Source organism: Hyla sarda, chromosome 1 (assembly GCF_029499605.1).
Source record: "Hyla sarda isolate aHylSar1 chromosome 1, aHylSar1.hap1, whole genome shotgun sequence".
NCBI classification, from domain to species: Eukaryota; Metazoa; Chordata; class Amphibia; order Anura; family Hylidae; genus Hyla; species Hyla sarda.
Genome location: NC_079189.1, coordinates 611,008,146 through 611,027,465, shown reverse-complemented (window position 1 = coordinate 611,027,465; position 19,320 = coordinate 611,008,146). Strand labels below are relative to the sequence as shown.

At 50.1% G+C, this 19,320-nt stretch overlaps 1 pseudogene; it reads right to left on the bottom strand.

Moving 5' to 3' along the window:
* Positions 1–19,320, bottom strand: part of LOC130298682 (zinc finger protein 585A-like) — a 72,870-nt pseudogene that overhangs the window by 44,498 nt on the left and 9,052 nt on the right.

Below are 19,320 nucleotides of genomic sequence, written 5' to 3'. Positions count from 1 at the left end.
ATCATATCAGTGTGGGGGCACAGGAGGGGTATAATATCAGTCTGGGGTACAGAAGAGGTAAAAAATCAGTGTGGGGCACAGAATAAAAATGCCTTTATTTATATAATGCCCACATATTCTGCAGCGCTGTACACAGTTTGTTATCACCTAATTCACCTATCAGTATGTCTTTGGAGTGTGGGAGGAAATCCACATAAACAAGAGGAGAACGTACAAACTCCTTGTAGATGTTGGTCTTGGTGGCATACTAGCTGTACACTAGGGCTCTGCAGACCATATAAGTGATTACAGATACATCCAGTGACTCTTTTCTATCTGGCCCAGACAGCCATGAAGACTTTTCCTGGTCAAAACTTGTCTCTGCAGAATCTGCTGACAAAAAATGTTGTGTTCCTTTATCCAGCACAATCCCCACCACTTTACATATCTGTATTGCCCCACACAGTAATAGTTCCTACTTTGAGCACCAATATAGTAGTTAGGTCCCTTCTGTGCCCCCATACTGCCCTCAGTATTACGCCTCAAAACTGCCACATATAGTACTTAGGCCCCCTCGGTGCCCCCATAAAGTAGTTGGCTCCCATATAGTAGTAGCCCAATGAAAAAAACAAATACCTCTCCAATCGTTTTTCCGTAGCTACCGGCGCTCTGCTCCACGCGGCTCCAACTCTCTGAGCTCCCAATACAGACAGCGCCATACAGAGATGCTGCCTACACCGGAAGTCATGGCTGCAGAGACAGAACGGAGCCACCAGTGTAACACATACACAATCGATAGTCACGCCTGTTGGGGGGAACAGGGACATGTGTCCCCTGCAGACCAGATCACAGTCACACCTCCTTTCCACTGCGATCCTTACGTCCAGCACATAGGTATATTTCATGTCTATATTCCAGCTGTATTCTGCATCCATATTATAAGGAGATTTTTTAACACTTACCGTAAAATCTCTTTCTCGAAGGATCCATTGGGGGACACAGACCGTGGGTGTATGCTGTTGTCTCTAGGAGGTGTGACACTATGGTAATAAAAAAAGTCGGCTCCTCCCAGCAGGATATACCCGCCTTCAGGCTCTGAGCTAATCAGTTTAAGTTCCAGAGCAATAGGAGGAGACCAACAGATCAAAGAAAAACCCAAAACTGTCCGAGAACCAGAAAAAAAAACATAACTGAACACACCCTCGGACAGAGAACCAAAGGAAAATCCCAAAAAGGGGCGGGAGCTGTGTCCCCCAATGGATCCTTCGAGAAAGAGATTTTACGGTAAGTGTTAAAAAATCTCCTTTTCTCTATCGGCTCCATTGGGGGACACAGACCGTGGGATGTACCAAAGATGTCCCTTGGGTGGGCAGATAAGCAGTCAGGCAGACGGCCATTCCACTGCCACCTGCAACACTTTACAGCCCAGACTAGCATCAACCGATGCGAAGGTATGAACTCGGTAGAACCTCGAGAAAGTGTGCAAAGACGACCAGGTAGCCGCCTTGCAAATCTGCAAGGCCGAGGCTCTATTCTGGAGAGCCCAGGATGCCCCAACAGAACGGGTAGAATGAGCCACAACCCTGAAAGGAGGAATCTTCCCCTTACAGCGATAGGCCTCCGAAATGGCGGACCGAATCCACCGAGAAATGGTGGCCCTGGAAGCAGGTTGTCCCTTGCGACGACCTTCCGTAAGGACGAAAAAGGAATCACACTGACGAAACGATGGAGAGATAAGACCGAACAGCCCGAACTACATCCAGCTTGTGTAGTAAGCACTCCTTAGGATGAGAAGGAGCAGGACAAAAAGACGGAGGACAATGTCCTCATTGAGATGAAAGGCCGAAACCACCTTAGACAAAAAGGAAGGATCTGTCCGGAAAACAACTTGTCCTGGTGGATCACTAGAAACTGAGAATGGCAGGAGAGAGCTGCCAATTCAGACACCCTCCGGATGGAGGTGATAGCAACAAGAAACGCCACTTTCCAAGAAAGGAGGCGGAGAGACACCTCTCTAAGGGGCTCAAAGGGTGCACCCTGGAGGGCACTCAGAACCAAATTCAAGTCCCAAGGGGGAGAGGGTAACCGATAAGGAGGAACAGCATGCGCCACTCCTTGAAGGAAGGTCCGGACATGAGAATTAGATGCCAGGGGCCGCTGGAAAAGAACAGTAAGGGCCAAAACCTGACCTTTAAGGGAACTGAGAGACAACCCCAGTTCCAACCCCGACTGCAAAAAGGAGAGAAGACGGGGAACCGAGAAGGTTACCGGGGAGAAGTCCTGAGCTTCACACCAACGAAAATAAGACCGCCAAGTACGGTGGTAAATTCTTGCGGAGGAGGGCTTACGAGCCTTGAGCATGGTGTGAATTACTTGGGAAGAGAACCCGCGGGCCCTCAAAACCGCGGTCTCAACCGCCACGCCGTCAAATGCAGCGACTGTAAATTGGGGTGTGAAAGGGGACCCTTAGAGAGCAGGTCCAGGCGGAGCGGAAGGCGCAGTGGAGTGTCGTCCAGGAGCCTGACTACGTCAGCGTACCACGACCTTCGGGGCCAATCTGGAGCTACCAGAATGGTGGGGACGTCCTCTGCCTTGAGCTTCCTCAGCACCATGGGAAGGAGCGGAAGAGGAGAGAACAGATAGGGTAGGGCAAACCCCGCCCAAGGAATCACTAGGGCATCCACGGCCAGAGCCTGAGGGTCCCGGGACTTGGACACAAAAGGAAGGATCTTCCGATTGTGTCGGGACGCGAAGAGGTCCATGTCTGGAATGCCCCAGAGGTCGCAGAGCTGTGCGAAGACCTCCGGATGTAGAGACCACTCGCCGGGACCAGGTGAGGACTGACTGAGGAAGTCTGCTTCCCAGTTGAGCACCCCCGGAATGTGAATCGAGGAAATGGTCTCCGCCCAGCCGAGCTGCGAGTGCCGCCCTGTCGATTTATGTACGCCACAGCCGTGGCGTTGTCCGACTGAACGCGGACAGGACGGGACTGAAGACGGGACTCCCAATGAAGAAGACAAAGAAGAATTGCCCGTAATTCCAATATGTTTATCGGAAGAAGGGCCTCCTGGGGAGATCAGAGTCCCTGAACCATCCAATCCCTGAACGCGCCACCCCAGCCCGACAGGCTGGCATCCGTTGTAACAACCTGCCAGTGAAGGGGAAGAAATGACCGCCCTTGGAGAAGAAGGGGGGAGCGGAGCCACCAGAGCAGAGACTGACGGACCCTGCGAGGGAGAACAATCTGACGATTGAGGGACAGAGGAGACCTGTTGCATCGGGAGAGAATCGCCAGTTGAAGGGGGCGGTAATGAAACTGGGCAAAGGGTACGGCCTCCATAGTTGCCACCATCCGACCCAGGACTTCCATACAAGTGCGGATGAAGACTGATACCTGGGTCCGAAGGGAGCGGACCCCCGACCGGAGTGCCAGACTTTTGTCCGGCAGAAGACAAATTCGGGCAGAGGCCGTGTCGATTCGAAGTCCCAGGAAGGTTAGAGACTGGGTAGGACGGAGGACTGACTTGTCTCGGTTGACCATCCATCCGAAGCGAGTCAGAGTGTGGAGAGTGACGTCCAGATTCTCCAGAGTCTGGGCTCTGGTTGGAGCCTTGATGAGAAGGTCGTCCAGATAGGGTATCACCGAGAATCCCCTCGACCGTAACAGGCCCATCACTGGCGCAAGGATCTTTGTAAAGACCCGAGGAGCCGTGGCTAGACCGAAGGGGAGGGCTGCAAATTGAAAGTGCCCCTCCGGAACCGCAAAGCGGAGGTACCGATGATGGCCTGGGAATATTGGCACATGGAGGCAGGCATCTTTGATGTCCACCGATGAAAGGAACTCCCCTTGTTCCACGGACGTCACCACCGAACGGAGAGATTCCATTCGGAAGTGGCGGATGAGAAGGTGATGGTTGAGACGCTTGAGGTCTAAAATTGGTCGCACAGAACTGTCCTTCTTGGGGACCACAAAAAGATTTGAATAGAAACCCCGAAACTGTTCCCCTGGAGGAACAGGAACGATAACCCCCTGGAGAAGCAGAGACTGGAGAGCCGCTCGAAATTGCTTCGCCAGAGGAGACCGGGGGACCCGGGAGCGAAAAAAGCGATCCCTCGGAAGGGAGGCAAATTCCATTCGGTAACCGTTGGACACCACGTCCCTGACCCAAGAATCTTGAATGTGTGAGGTCCAGATATCTCGAAAAAGCAAGAGACGACCTCCCACCCGAGAAGAAACCGCAGGTGGGGGCCTCACTTCATGCAGAAGTGGGTTTGCGGTTGCCTGATTTGGGCACAAAACGTCCGGACCGGTTGGAGTCCGACTTCCAAGACGGGCGTGCCCGGAACGAGGGAGCCTTCTTGTCCCGCGAGGGCGCCTGCCCGGACCCTTTGCTGGAGCCAGAGGTCCGAAAGGACCGAAAGGAAAAGGACTTCCTTTGGGAAGTAGGGCGAGCCTTATTTTGAGGTAACAAGGAACTCTTACCTTCCGTTGCCTCAGAGATAATCTCATCAAGGCGTTTGCCAAAAAGACGGCCACCCGTAAAAGGGAAGCTCAGTGAGAGACCTTTTGGAAGTGGCATCCGCATTCCAAGCTTTAAGCCACATAGAGCGTCAGAGAGCCGCTAGGTGACCCACAGCAAAGGCAGAACGACAGGCTGCCTGCATGGAAGCTGTGCACAGAAAGTCCCCAGCTTTAAAGCTTTGGAGAGCCAGAGCAGATAGATCCTCCGGGGGGGGGGGGATCCCGCTAAGATATCCTGATGGAGCTTTTGGCACCACTCCGACAGGGCCTTGGACACCCATGTCAAGGCGAAGATGGGAAGAAGAGAAAAGCCAGCTGCTTCAGAAGCAAACTTCGCTAAGGATTCTACCTTCTTGTCCGTGGGATCCTTGAAGGCAGCAGCATCTGCCAGAGGCAGTGTAGTCGCCTTAGAGATCCAGGAGATTGCTGGATCCACTGAGGGAGGGGAAACCACCTTAGTGACAAAGTCCTTGTCAAATGGATAACGTTCTTGAATTTTCTTGATTCCCGGGATACTCTTGTCTGGATGTTTCCATGCGGTTTCCAGAATGTCGTTAAAGTCAGCGTGAGAGCTGAACCTTTGGGGTGCTGGCTTAGCATGATGAAAGGATACTCCTGAATGGACATCCGAAGATCCTGGGTCCTCAAAGTAAAAGGTGTCTCTTAGGGCTGTCACCAATGAGTTCACTGTTGCAATTGAGTCCGAGCGGTCCTGTGAGTCAGATGCCGGCTCGGAAGCCTCGTCCACCAGTTCACCAGGGGAATGTGAATGAGTAGAGGCAGTCCTGGAGGGGGGGCGACCCTGACTGGGTACGCGGCTCTGACGTGGCAGAGCGGCAACTCAGAGAACGTCCTCTGGAGGAGCGACGTTTGTGCCCAGATGACAGGGGGGGCGGGACCCACGAGGGGAACGCTCACGTCTATCTGAAGACTCAATGGAAGAGTCAGACGAGGCACCCTGAGGACGCTTGTGAGAGCATGAAGTATGTGGAGACGAGGAGCGGGCCCTCTCAGAGGTCCTGTGCAGGGAAGACCCCTTCAAGGCGGACACCACTTCCCGGGAGGCCTCAGCCACCGAACGGCAGACTTGGGTCAAGTCAGCCATATACTGGGTGTGGGAAGAAACCCAGGTTGGGTGAGCGGCTGAACCCACCGGGAACGAAGGAGCATCAGGGGGTACCAGTGGGTCTGGGGGAGCTGTGGAGCAGGCAGGGAAAGTGGGCTCAGCAGAGCCAGACATCTTGGTATTACAGTGCTTACAGACAAAGTAAGTCACTGAAGTTCCAGGTTTCTGTTTAGAGGGAGGAACAGCTCTGGGTACGGACATAATGTGGAAAAAGGAGACAGGAACTTTCTCACCCTAGTCTGTGTCCCCTGTCAGCTGCAGTGAGGAGAACTCGCTCCGTGCAGCTAGAGTGAATGAACAGGCCAGCCAATAGGAAGAGAGGGGCGTGCCTGAAGCAAGGCACTAACTAAATGACCCGTTCTCACTGAAAATCCCGCCCACGGCGCTGATTGGAAGCTGCTTCACGCCTCTGAGAGCTCCCAGCCCTGTGGGCAGAGCTACAGACCGTCCGAAAAGAACTGTCATGGCGCCCGCTCCTTGTCCCGAGCGCATATGTCAGCCGCATATGCGCTCGGGGGAATAGAGCGGGAGGTCAAAGCGCCAGCAGAGACTGCCGGTCAAAGAGAAAGTAAGCCGGCGCTGAAGCGCCCGGCTCATAGCAGCGCCGCCGCTGTCAGCCGCGTATAAGGCGCTGTGGACTTAGTTGCACCAAGCACACACACACATAAGTGAAGTGCCCCATATAACATGCCCCCTCAGGTGCCACTGCACCCCCAGAATAAAGTGCAGCCCCTGTATAAGCCAGTCCCATAACCTGAAGGTGGGCCAAAAACAGGGGGTCTCCAGAGGTTGCGAGTCCGTACCTATGGAGAAAAAAAGGGGTACTTACCTCAGTCAGAAGAACTTACCTAATGGAGTCTTCAGTGAAGTCTTCAGTCAGCTTTAGTTACCTGCATCACGCCTGGCTGCTATGCGCGAGCGAGGCGAGCAGGGAAATAGGGGGACCCGGACTCATGAGGTACCAACCCAAGCGCTGACCGTTGGCGAGGGGGGGTGAACAGCGCATATACGCAATGTCTGTGCCCCCTTACTCGCAATGGGGAAACAGGGAACCGGAGTCCCTGAGTCCCCACCTGAAAACAGAAAAGAAAAGGAATAAAAAATTAACACGTCCCTATACTAGGAAAACAAAAAAACAGAAGACCTGGTCTGGAAAAGTCCAGACCATGTCCACCTCCTTCAGACACTAAGCTTAAACTGATTAGCTCGAGCCTGAAGGCGGGTATATCCTGCTGGGAGGAGCCGACTTTTTTTATTACCATAGTGTCACACCTCCTAGAGACACCAGCATACACCCACGGTCTGTGTCCCCCAATGGAGCCGATAGAGAAAAATGTGTTATCTCCCATAACAGACACAGGTTTGGCTGAATGGAGGAACATACAGCAGAAAAGAGACAGGACACAGAACTTAAAGAATTCCACAAAACATTGTTGTTGAGTAAAATCTGTTCCCTGTGCCATGCATACTTGGCGCGGGAGCTGGAGATGGTGGGGGACGACAGCGGCAGCGACGGTCTCGGCGTCCAGGCGTTCACAGGTCAGTGGATCCTCCTTTTTCTTACCCTTTCTCATACCTTTCCTTCTCCTACCCTTTTTTTTTTTTTTTTTTTTTTTTTTAAATCAGATAATTTTTATTAAAGATTTTTGCAAACATTTTAAACAACAGACATACAATAAACCCCACCCTCCCACCCACCCCACAAAGAAACAATCCGTCTCTACCCTTATACCACCCATAACGCACGTAAGCCAAGGTTTCATTAACCTGCAGACCCAACAGTCTGCCTCTCTCACACCACTTTCTCAGAACTGCAACAAACGGCTTCTACATGTCAACATTCCATTGAATCCACAAAGAGAGGGCACAGAGAAGAACACAAGAAGTAGAAAGAAAAGAGCCACATCCACAGAACTCCGTCAGGCAAACCAGCACCACATTCCAAGGACAGGTTTAACATGGACAGTCATCTAGAAATCAGTCGATGGGGGGCCAAAATGGTTCACCCAGGGTCCCCAGATACCATCAAATTTCCTAACAACTTTCCGCTTAACATATATCCCTTTCTCCAAGAACACTATCTGCACTATTCTTGTAACAAGATCAGCTACTCCCGGAGGAGACGGTCTGATTCAGAACTGCGCTATAAGTTTCCTGGCCTGATAGAGCACACGTAAAATTCCCACTTCTCTCAAGGAGGGTTCCTGATCACAGCCTATAAGGCCAAGGAGACACACCTTAGGAGCTGCACTCAATGTCACCCCATAAATGGTTTCGATAAGTCGTATCACATCATTCCAATATGCATGTAAGACAGGGCAAGTCCACATCATATGCAACAGGTGAGCCTCCAACTCACCACACCTGGGGCAGGAAGAGTCAGACCGAACACCAATGTTATGTAGGAATAGTGGGATTTTATACACTCTATGCAAAAACAATTATTGTGATAGCCTATTAGATTCCGATAAAGACAGAGATGGGGTAAGAGAGAGCACTATAGCCCATTCCTCATCACTCAACCCACCAAGGTCCCTCTCCCATTTCGCACGAACCGTCAAGGGGAACTTCTCATGGTAGAAACTTAACAGCTCACCGTATAGCCAAGCTATGATACCGGCAGATTCCCGTTTTGTAACCACGGATTCTAGGACCCTGTTAGTCTGTACCTCCATCAGCCGTAGCCTATTCTGAGTGTCATACACATGCGGTAAAACAAACTCCTCCTGCAAATCCTGAAAAGATCTTACTACCCCCTGTACAGCTAGCTGCCCCAGTTCACACAATCCCCTCCTCTCCCAATAATCAGCATCAGTGAAGGAGGAAAAAACTGGCAAGCCTGGGTTACGCCACAGCGGTGTTTGCGATATATAACTCGTGATACCTAGTAACTTGCGCGCATGGCCCCAGAGCTTACATAGGAGCAGGGTAGTGGGAGAGGAGTCCGGAGGTCTGGTCAGGGCTCCAATTTCAAGAATGTGTAGCGGCACCCTCCCCCCATGTTTAGCCATAAATAATCGACCTGTAGGCCCCAATAAAGATTTATCCGCCCACCCTCTCAACTGATGAAGTTGCGAGGCAAGATAGTACAGCCAGAGATTAGGCAGCGCCAACCCACCTGAAGATTTAGCCCTTTGCAATGTTTCAAGTTTAATCCGTGCAGTCCCCCCCACCCCACATACTAATTGTCTAAAAAGTCGCTGTATTCTGTGAAAGTAAATCTTTGCTATCCACACTGGGGAGTTCTGCAGCACATAGAGCAACTGCGGCATAAGGACCATTTTTGTTAGATTAGCCCGGCCAACCACCGAAATCGGCAATTTACACCAGACAGCTACCTTTTGTGAACTCTTGTCCAGCAAGGGTGTCAGGTTCCGGGATACAAAATCATGCAAAAATGGTGTGATGTTGATCCCTAAGTATTTAAATTCCTTAACCACCTGTAAATGTGATATGGCTATCTGAGGAATATCAGGCAGGGCATCTAAGGGCATCAGGACCGACTTGTCCCAGTTAATTAGAAGGCCAGAGTAGGCACCAAACTCTGAGATAATAGACATAGCAGGAGACAAGGAGCGAGCAGTATCACCCAGGAATAAGAACATGTCATACGCGTAAAGTGCCACCCTCTCGTCCATGCAGCCGTAGCAAAACCCAATTAAATCAGGGGAGGTCCGCAGGATACACGCCAGTGGCTCTATGGCCAATGCAAAGAGCAGAGGCGACAGGGGACACCCCTGTCGCGTGCCCCTCTGTAGGTCAAATGAAGGGGACAACCGACCATTGACCCGGAGGCGGGCAGTCGGACGTTGGTAGAGCAGTTTAACATAAGCAAGGAATCTAGGTCCAAACCCCATAGCCTCCATAACTCTCCACAGATAGTTCCATTCGACGCTATCAAATGCTTTGGCAAAAATCGATCTTGCTCCCGCGCCCTCCTGAGACATCTGCAAGTTAAGGTACACCCTCCTAATATTGTCAACCGTGGACTTACCCGGCATAAAGCCTGTCTGATCACCATGGACCAGAGAAAGCACCACCCCTGCAAGTCTGTTGGCGAATACCCAGGCCAGCAGCTTCACATCAGCACACAACAATGAGATCGGTCTATAAGAACCCGCAGATAAGGGGTCCTTTCCAGGTTTAGGTAATAGTACAACAGTGGCCTCCAACATGGACCGAGGCAACGAGCAATCTAAAACCGCCGACTCGACCACCCGCAACAGCTGGGGGAGGAGTATCCCGGAGAATTTTTTATACACCTCACTCGGAAGGCCGTCTGGACCTGGGGCTTTTTTATTGGCAGCATCTCTCAAAGCAAATTCCAATTCCTCCAGAGAGACTGGCGAGTCCAGCTCGTCCCTCTGCTCCGGAGAAAGGGAAGGTAACGATGCCCTACTCACATAGTCTGCCAAGGCCTCCCCAGTACAAGAGACCTTGGTAGAGTACGCATCTTTGTAAAAATCTACCATCACACCCAAGATGTCCTCATCCGCCACAACTTCCCTTCCCCGGCTATCTCTCAAACAACCACTGTACGGAACTCCCTGTTGGGCCCTAGCTATGGAGGCCAATAATTTACCCGTACTTTCACCACACTCGAAGTAGCGCTGCTTAGTGAAAAACCTCTTATGTTCCGCAGCATCCTCTAGATATTTAGTATATGCTCCTTGCGCCCTGAGCCACACCTCCTTCAACCTAGAGGTAGGGTTCAGAACAAAAGCAGCCTCCGCTTCCGTAACAGACAATCTCAGCCTCTCCCCCCTCTCTCTAGTAAATGACTTGTGAGCACTTATATCCCGAATAAACAATCCACACAGGAAAGCCTTCAGCGAGTCCCAAACCACGGAGACCGAAGCCGAACCATCATTACGGGCGATATAATCTCTGAGTTCCACCCCAACAATCTCTGCCGTAGACAGCAATTGCAACCAGAACGGGTTCAGTCTCCATAGCGGGCGCACCCCTCCAGCGCCTCCTGTTAGATCAATTCTTAAACGAATAGGGGAATGATCAGACAACCCCCTAGCCAGATACTCAACCTCCCCAACCAGGCTAACCATATCACCGTCCCCAACAGCCAAATCTATCCTAGACAAGGTACCATGTGTAGCCGAGTAACAGGAAAACTGGCGAGTATTATGATTGTGCAGGCGCCATAAATCAAGTAAGCCAACTTCCATCAACAACTTTCCTAGGCTAGTTGGTCTAGAGGGGGGAGGGGCCCGAGACCCCCAAAACTTATCCTTAGAAGCATCTAATACCTGATTAAAGTCACCACACACAAGTACAGGGGCCACTGGGAGTCCCGATACTATGGTTAGAATACGTTGCACTACATCTCCACTATAAGGGGGGGGGGACATATACTCCTACCATTATAAGCAATCGGTGAGACACTTCACCTAGCACACAGACAAATCTGCCATCCGGGTCAATGCTAGAGGAGACAGTCTTAAACGGAATAGATTTATGAACTAATATACTAACCCCTCTAGCATGGGAAGAGAAGGTAGAATGAAAAGAGTGCCCCACCCAAGCCCTGTTAAGGACCGAGGTGGTGTCTGCCGTCAAGTGAGTTTCCGTGAGGCAGAGTATAGCCGGATGAAGGTGTCTCACCGAGTTAAGGACTGCATAACGCTTTGCCACATCACCCAACTCCCTGACATTCCAACCTATAAAATTAAAAGCCGCCATCAGGGACAGTTGAACATAACATGGACGGGAATGTCACCACATTCACCGAGAGAGACAGACCGTATACTCACAGTACAGCAAGAGTCATAGCATGCAGCAGCACAGGGAGAGACGGAAAACCAAACAAACACCCCAAAACACAACATAAAGACAGCCACACAAGTCGCCGCGTCACACGGCACCCAGGGGCGCTAGTATACCCACACCAATCATAACCAGACTTACTCAAATAAATCAGCAGGATAACCACAGCAGAGTATGAGCATATAGCAGGCATACAAACAGCCAACCTGACACGGTCAGACATGCATACGTGTCACTCCTGCAATGAAAATATATCAACAGCCCCCCCCACCCCACCTCCCCAAGAGTCCCACTGTAAATAACCATATCTACCCCACTATGTAACTAGAAATATAACAGATATAGCAAGCAGTAAAGGCCACTACCCGCCGGCCACAGTAAGTTCCCCCATTATGACATATACCACTATGTTCAAAAAAACATCAAAGAATGACAATTAACAGTAGTACACGAGCAGCATGAGTTCATAGAGGACCAGTTCAGTCCGGATCAGGTCCCGGAGAGCCTCCCCTGGCCCTCCGGCGCAACTGTGGTTCATGGGAATCTAGCCATCGCACAGCAGCGTCAACTCCCTCAAAAAAATGGGTGGTACCCAAGGCAACCACCCGCAATCTGGCAGGATACAGCATGGAGTATTGTATGTCCAGGGAGCGCAACCTTTTTTTAACATCCAGAAAGGAGGCACGCTTCTTTTGCACCTCCGCCGAGAAGTCAGGAAAAAAGGAGATGACGTGATTGTCCACAGTCACAGGCTGCTTTTCTCTAGCCAATTTAAGTATCAGATCTCTATCTCGGTAATGGAGAAGCTTCACCAGCATAGAACGGGGTGGGCCACCAGGGGGGTCAGGTTATCAGGGGGGTCAGGTTATCAGCCCCAAAAACCTCCGTAAGCCAGGATTCCATGTATTCAGTGGGTGCGCGCCCCTCACATTTTTCAGGCAATCCCACTATGCGCACATTATTACGGCGTAAGCGGTTCTCCAAGTCATCCGTTTTAGCTTTGAGCAAGGCAATGTCCTGACTGTGTCTAGTAGAGTCCCGGACTAAAGGAACCACAGCATCCTCCACATCACTAATCCTTCCCTCAGCAGCAGAGGTACGGTCGGTTACTTTCTGCAGATCATGTCTCATTAGGGAAATATCCGTCTGTACAGTCCCCACCCGAGCGGTTAACAGAGAGAGGGTAGTATTGCATCTTTGAATTTCCTGCAAACACATCAGCTAAGGTGGGCTCAGCAGGAGGCCTGTTGGGGGCGACATCCACTGTACCAGAGAGAGCAAGGGGGGTGCCCGGCAGTGACACCAAAGAATCTACCCCAATGTCCTGCATGCCACGTGCATATTCCTCCAGAGGATCCGGGGGGGTCCCCATAGGTACAATCAGCAGAGGGGCCTCCCTACGGTCAGGAGAGTCAGGGGACGGTGGTCTCAAGGCGAAGCGCTCCAGTTTGGCAGCTACTTCCTGCTGCATCGCCACCACACTTCTAGACGTAGTAGGCCCGCCTGCTCCTTGCTGCGAGGCACCAGCAACCTCCTTATTTCTCCTGACCATGCTGAAGATCAGATAATGTAATACACAGAATACACAATGCCTTGAGAGGACCAACACTGTTAACAGTCCAATATGGGAGACAGCCACAGAGTCCAGATGATAGAACCAGTAGTGTTGGAGGAGGGGAGGGTGGGGGCCCTCGAAAGCCAGTTGAGTGAATTAACACCAGGGGAAGAGAGGGGAGTATGGCAGTATCCCCAAAGTCACTCAGGTAGCACACAGTCCAACTCACAGGACCCAGCAAGGCACAGCACAGCAGCCTCTCCTCTGCAAGACCCCCACAGCACCCCACTCCACAACACAGGGAGTCTCCAGCTGTTTTGGCAGGGCAGGCAGCGATGAATGGGGGGAGGGGGGGGAGACAAGGGAGTGCACAGGGTATATCCGCACCAGGGGGAAGGGGGAGAGCAGGACAGCACCCCCAAATACCCAGAGGTAGCACAAAGTCCAGGACACAGTCCCCTGCAAGGTCTAATCCAGCAGCCCCTGCGCCACAGTCCGCCCGCAGCTCCTCAACCCGCAGTACAAGGGGTCTCCAGCTGTTGCTAAAATAATGTCTCTGGGGCGCTCTCCACCCTCCTAAGTCCAAGCCACCGGCGTCCCCCAGCAGTACCAGCCACTTACTGAATCCAGCACAGGGACCGCGGCAGGAGTCCCCACAGGATGGCCGTCTCCTCTCCACAGAACCACGCTCCCGCCAATGCGCTCCTCCACAGCAGTGCGGCCTCCCCCTTCACACCAAGGCACCAAAGGCTCCGGAGGTTCCCGTCGTCCGCGCTCGTCCCCTCACAGCCGGAATCGCCTCCTCCTTCAAGCAGCCTCAGACACAGGAGACCCGGATCGCCGCTTCCAAGATGGCGCTCAGGACCACGCGGCCGCCACAGAGAGGACCGCCGCAGGCTCCCTCCTCAGCTCACTCGGACCCACCAGCGCTGGATAGTCAGGTATGTATGGGGTCCCCTCAGTCCACCAGGGAACTCCGCAGCAGCAGACGGGCACTAGCAGGGGCGGTCGCAGGCCGCAGGCTTCAAGGCCTAGATCTCCACCGGCAGCCGGGCCCTCTCCAAACTTCTCCCGGGCTTCAAATATCACGCTCACAGGGATCCCCCAGGCAACAGGGGCCCCGCGGGAAGGTGCAGCACCCAGAAACAATCAGGATGGGTAGGATATTGACAGGATTAATAGCAGGATGGCAGGAGCTCACTCAGCACACATCCACTCAGGCAGCCATCCAAGCCACTCCCGTCCTACCCTTTTTTAGCCCTTCTCCTCCTGCCCCACCTACCTTTGCCTTCTTCCCCTTTTTTGGCCGCCATTGGTTCAGGATGCGATGGCTGCTCCAGGTTTTGTTCTATGGAGGGCCATTTTGGCCGTGATCAGTTATGTTATGCTGTTTTTGATATACCTAGAATACCATAACCTATGCCCATACTTGAGAACTTATGTAGAATCGTGTTAAAATGTAAAAAAATAAATAAAATATGTTCCCTGCATTTTGTGGTTACTACTCACCTGGACGGTTACCTATAGGAATGTCCTCCTTATACTGCTCATCACCGCTCACATCTATCTCCTCTTCTTCCTTTATGTCTGCAGTGTTAATATAGATTGGATCTTTTCCTGTAGGAATGTCCTCCTTATACTGCTCATCACCGCTCACATCTGTATTTTCTTCTTCCGTTATATCTTTAGCATTAATATAGATCTGATCTTTCCCTGTAGGAATGTCCTCCATATACTTCTCATCACCGCTCACATCTGTCTCTTCTTCTTCCTTTATGTCTGTAGCATTAATATAGATTGGATCTTTCCCTGTAGGAATGTCCTTCTTATCCTGCTCATCACTGATCAAATCTGTCTCCTCTTCTTCTTCCTTTATGTCTGCAGCATTAATATAGATTGGATCTTTTCCTGTAGGAATGTCCTCCATATACTGCTCATCACTGCTCACATCTGTCTGTTCTTCTTCCTTTATGTCTGTAGCATTAATATAGATCAGATCTTTCCCTGTAGGAATTTTCTCCTTACACTGCTCATCACCACTCCAATCTGTCTTTGGAACATTAATATTGTTCATATCTTCTCCCTGAATGATAAGATGTGGAAGAAATATTGTAATAGTCATCAGACAGTAAAAGTCATGTGGAATGTTTTATATGAGCAGAAAAGATCATTAATTATCATACGGACCAAAAATAAAAGGAGTAATCTGAGCCCCATTAATACAATGTTCCCCCATGTTTATAAACAGGGGAGGTTACATTAACCTGTTCAGGACGTAGGGTGTACGACCTGCATCCCGAGTCCATGAGGACGTAGGGCGTATGGATACACCTGTGGGAATTCCGGTCTCCGCAGCTAACCGGTTGGGGTCCGGACCGGGATGCCTGCTGAAATCATTTAGCAGGCATCCCGGCACATTGCCGAGGGGGGGTCCTGAGACCCCCCCCCCCCCCCCCCATGTCGGCGATCGCAGAAAATCGCATGTCAATTCAGAAATGCAATTTTCTGCTATTCCGGGCTGATCGGGTCTCTGGTGACCCGATCGCCCGGAAAATCGGGATGATCGGAGCTGTCAGTGACAGCCCCGATCATCCTGAGGGATAGGAGCGAGATTGCAGTGCTGCAATCTCCTCCTATCCCCTGCCATTAGTCAGAAATTAATTCTGACCAATGGCAGCGCACGACAGGGGGTTGCCATGGAAACCCCCGGTCTGCCCACCCCTGGATGTCGGGTAGAACGGGGGCAGAAGATGGCGGCGGGTACCTGAAAAGAACATGCCGTGGGGACCGCCGATCATCGGTGGAGACTGCGGAGATCAGCGGCGCAGGTAGGGAGGCGACAGGGGAGGGGGGAGGGGAAGGAATCTTTACTGCTGCCCTTCTAGTGGTTGCCAAACTGCAACTCCCAGCCAAAGGCTGTCTGGGCATGCTGGGAGTTGTAGTTTTGCAACATCTGCAGGGTCACAGTTTGGAAACCACTATTACAGTGGTGCCCAAACGGTGGCCCTCCAGATGTTGCCAAACTACAACTCTCAGCATGCCTAGACTGCCCAAGCATGCTGGTAGTTGTAGTTCTGTAACATCTGTCCATTCAGATTTTGCAATTTTCATGAAAATTTAGAAAATTGCTGCTATACTTTGAAGCCCTCTAATTTTTTCAAAAAGTAAAAATATGTCCATTTTATGATGCCAACATATAGTGGACATATTGTGTTTGTGAAGAAAAATAAAATTTATTCGGAATATTCATTTTCCTTACAAGTAGAGAGCTTCAAAGTTAGAAAAATTTTCATGAAATTTAGGGATTTTTCCCCAAGAAAGAATGCAAGTAACAACGAAAATTTACCACCAAAATAAAGTAGAATATGTCACGAAAAAACAAACTCAGAATCACAATAATCGGTAAAAGCATCCCAGAGTTATTAATACTTAACCCCTTAAGGACTGAGCCCTTTTTCACCTTAAAGGGGTAGCCCAGTGGTGAAAAACTTATCCCCTATCCTAAGGATAGGGGATAAGTTTGAGATCGCGGGGGGTCCGACCGCTGGGGCCCCCTGCGATCTCTCTGTACGGGGCCCCGGCTCTCCGGCCAGATAGTGGGTGTCCACCCCCGCACGAAGCGGTTGCCGACACGCCCCCTCAATACATCTCTATGGCAGAGCCGGAGATTGCTGAAGGCAGCGCTTCGGCTCTGCCATAGAGTTGTATTGAGGGGTCGACACGCCCCCTTCCCGCGGGCTGTCGGGGCTCCATACAGGAGATCGCAGGGGGCCCCAGCAGTCGGACCCCCCACAATCTGCAACTTATCCCCTATCCTTAAGATAGGGGATAACTTGTTCACCACTGGGTTCACCACTGGACTACTCCTTTAAGGACTCGGCCATTTTTTGCAATTCTGACCACTGTCACTTTAAACATTAATAACTCTGGAATGCTTTTAGTTATCATTCTGATTCCGAGTTTTTTCGTGACATATTCTACTTTAACATAGTGGTAAAATTTTATGGTAACTTGCATCCTTTCTTGGTGAAAAATCCTCAAATTTGATAAAAAAAAATGAAAATTTTGCATTTTTCTAACTTTGAAGCTCTCTGCTTGTAATGAAAATGGATATTCAAAATAAAAAATGTTTGGTTCACATATACAATATGTCTACTTTATGTTTGCATCATAAAATTGATGAGTTCTTACTTTTGGAAGACATCAGAGGGCTTCAAAGTTCAGCAGCAATTTTCAAATTTTTCACAAAATTTTCAAACTCACTATTTTTCAGTGACCAGTTCAGTTTTGAAGTGGATTTGAAGGGTCTTCATCTTAGAAATACCCCACAAATGACCCCATTATAAAATTGCACCCCCCAAAGTATTCAAAATGACATTCAGTCAGCGTTTTAACCCTTTAGGTGTTTCACAGGAATAGCAGAAAAGTGAAGGAGAAAATTCAGAATCTTCATTTTTTACACTCGCATGTTCTTGTAGACCCAATTTTTGAATTTTTATAAGGGGTAAAAGGAGAAAATTATACTCATATTTGTAGCCCAATTTCTCTCGAGTAAGCACATACCTCATATGTCTATGTAAAGTGTTCGGTGGGCGCAGTAGAGGGCTCAGAAGGGAAGGAGCGACAAATGGTTTTTGGGGGGCATGTCACCTTTAGGAAGCCCCTATGTGCCAGAACAGCAAAAAATAAAACACATGGCATACCATTTTGGAAACTAGACCCCTCGGGGAACGTAACAAGGGGTAAAGTGAACCTTAATACCCCACAGGTGTTTCACGACTATTGCATATGTAAAAAAAAATTTTTTTTTCCTAAAATGCTTGTTTTGCCAAAAATTTTACATTTTTAAAAAGGGTAATAGCAGAAAATACCCCCCAAAATTTGAAGCCCAATTTCTCCCGATTCAGAAAACACCCCATATGGGGGTGAAAAGTGCTCTGCTGGCGCACTACAGGTCTAAGAAGAGAAGGAGTCACATTTGGCTTTTTGTAAGCAAATTTTGCTCTGGGGGCATGCCGCTTTTAGGAAGCCCCTATGGTGCCAGCACAACAAAAAAAAAAAACACATGGCATACCATTTTGGAAACTAGACCCACGGGGAACGTAACAAGGGGTAAAGTGAACCTTAATACCCCACAGGTGTTTCACAATTTTTTTTTTATGCTTGTTTTCCCAAAAAATTTACATTTTTAAAAAGGGTAAAAGCAGAAAATACCCCCCAAAATTTGTAACACAATTTCTCCCGAGTACGTCGATACCCCATATGTGACCCTAAACTGTTGCCTTGAAATACGACAGGGCTCCAAAGCGAAAGAGCGCCATGCGCATTTGAGGCCTAAATTAGGGACTTGCATAGGGGTGGACATAGGGATATTCTACGCCAGTGATTCCCAAACAGGGTGCCTCCAGCTGTTGTAAAACTCCCAGCATGCCTGGACAGTCAACGGCTATCTGGTAATACTGGGAGTAGTTGTTTTGCAACAGCTGGAGGCTCCGTTTTGGAAACAGTGGCGTACCAGACGTTTTTCATTTTTATTGGGGAGGGGAGGGGGGCTGTGTAGGGGTATGTGTATATGTAGTGTTTTTTACTTTTTATTTTATTGTGTGTAAGTGTAGTGTAATGTAGTGTTTTTAGGGTACAGTCGCACGGGCGGGGGTTCACAGTAGTTTCTCGCTGGCAGTTTGAGCTGCCGCAGAAAATTTGCAGCAGCTCAATCTTGCAGCCGGATACTTACTGTAAACCTCCGCCCATGTGAGTGTACCCTGTACATTCACATTGGGGGGGACGGGGGACATCCAGCTGTTGCAAAACTACAACTCCCAGCATGTACGGTCTATCAGTGCATGCTGGGAGTTGTAGTTTTGCAACAGCTGGAGGCACACTGGTTGTGAAACACCGAGTTTGGTAACAAACTCAGTGTTTTGCAACCAGTGTGCCTTCAGCTGTTGCAAAAGCTACAACCCCCAGCATGTACAGACAGCGGAAGGGCATGCTGGGTCTTGTAGTTATGCAACAGCTGGAGGCATACTACTTTGGCTGGGGATGCTGGGGATTGTAGTTATGCAACAGCTGGAGACACACTGGTTTGCTACTTAACTCAGTGTGCCTTCAGCTGTTGCAAAACTACAACTCTCAGCAGTCACCGACAGCCAACGGGCATGCTGGGAGTTGTAGTTATGCAACCAGCAGATGCACCACTACAACTCCCAGCATGCACTTTAGCTGATTGTGCAAGCTGGGAGTTGTAGTTATACAACAGCTAAAGGTACACTTTTCCATAGAAAAAATGTGCCTCCAGCTGTTGCAAAACTATAAGTCCCAGCATGCCCATAAGGGAATGCTGGGAGTTGTGGTGGT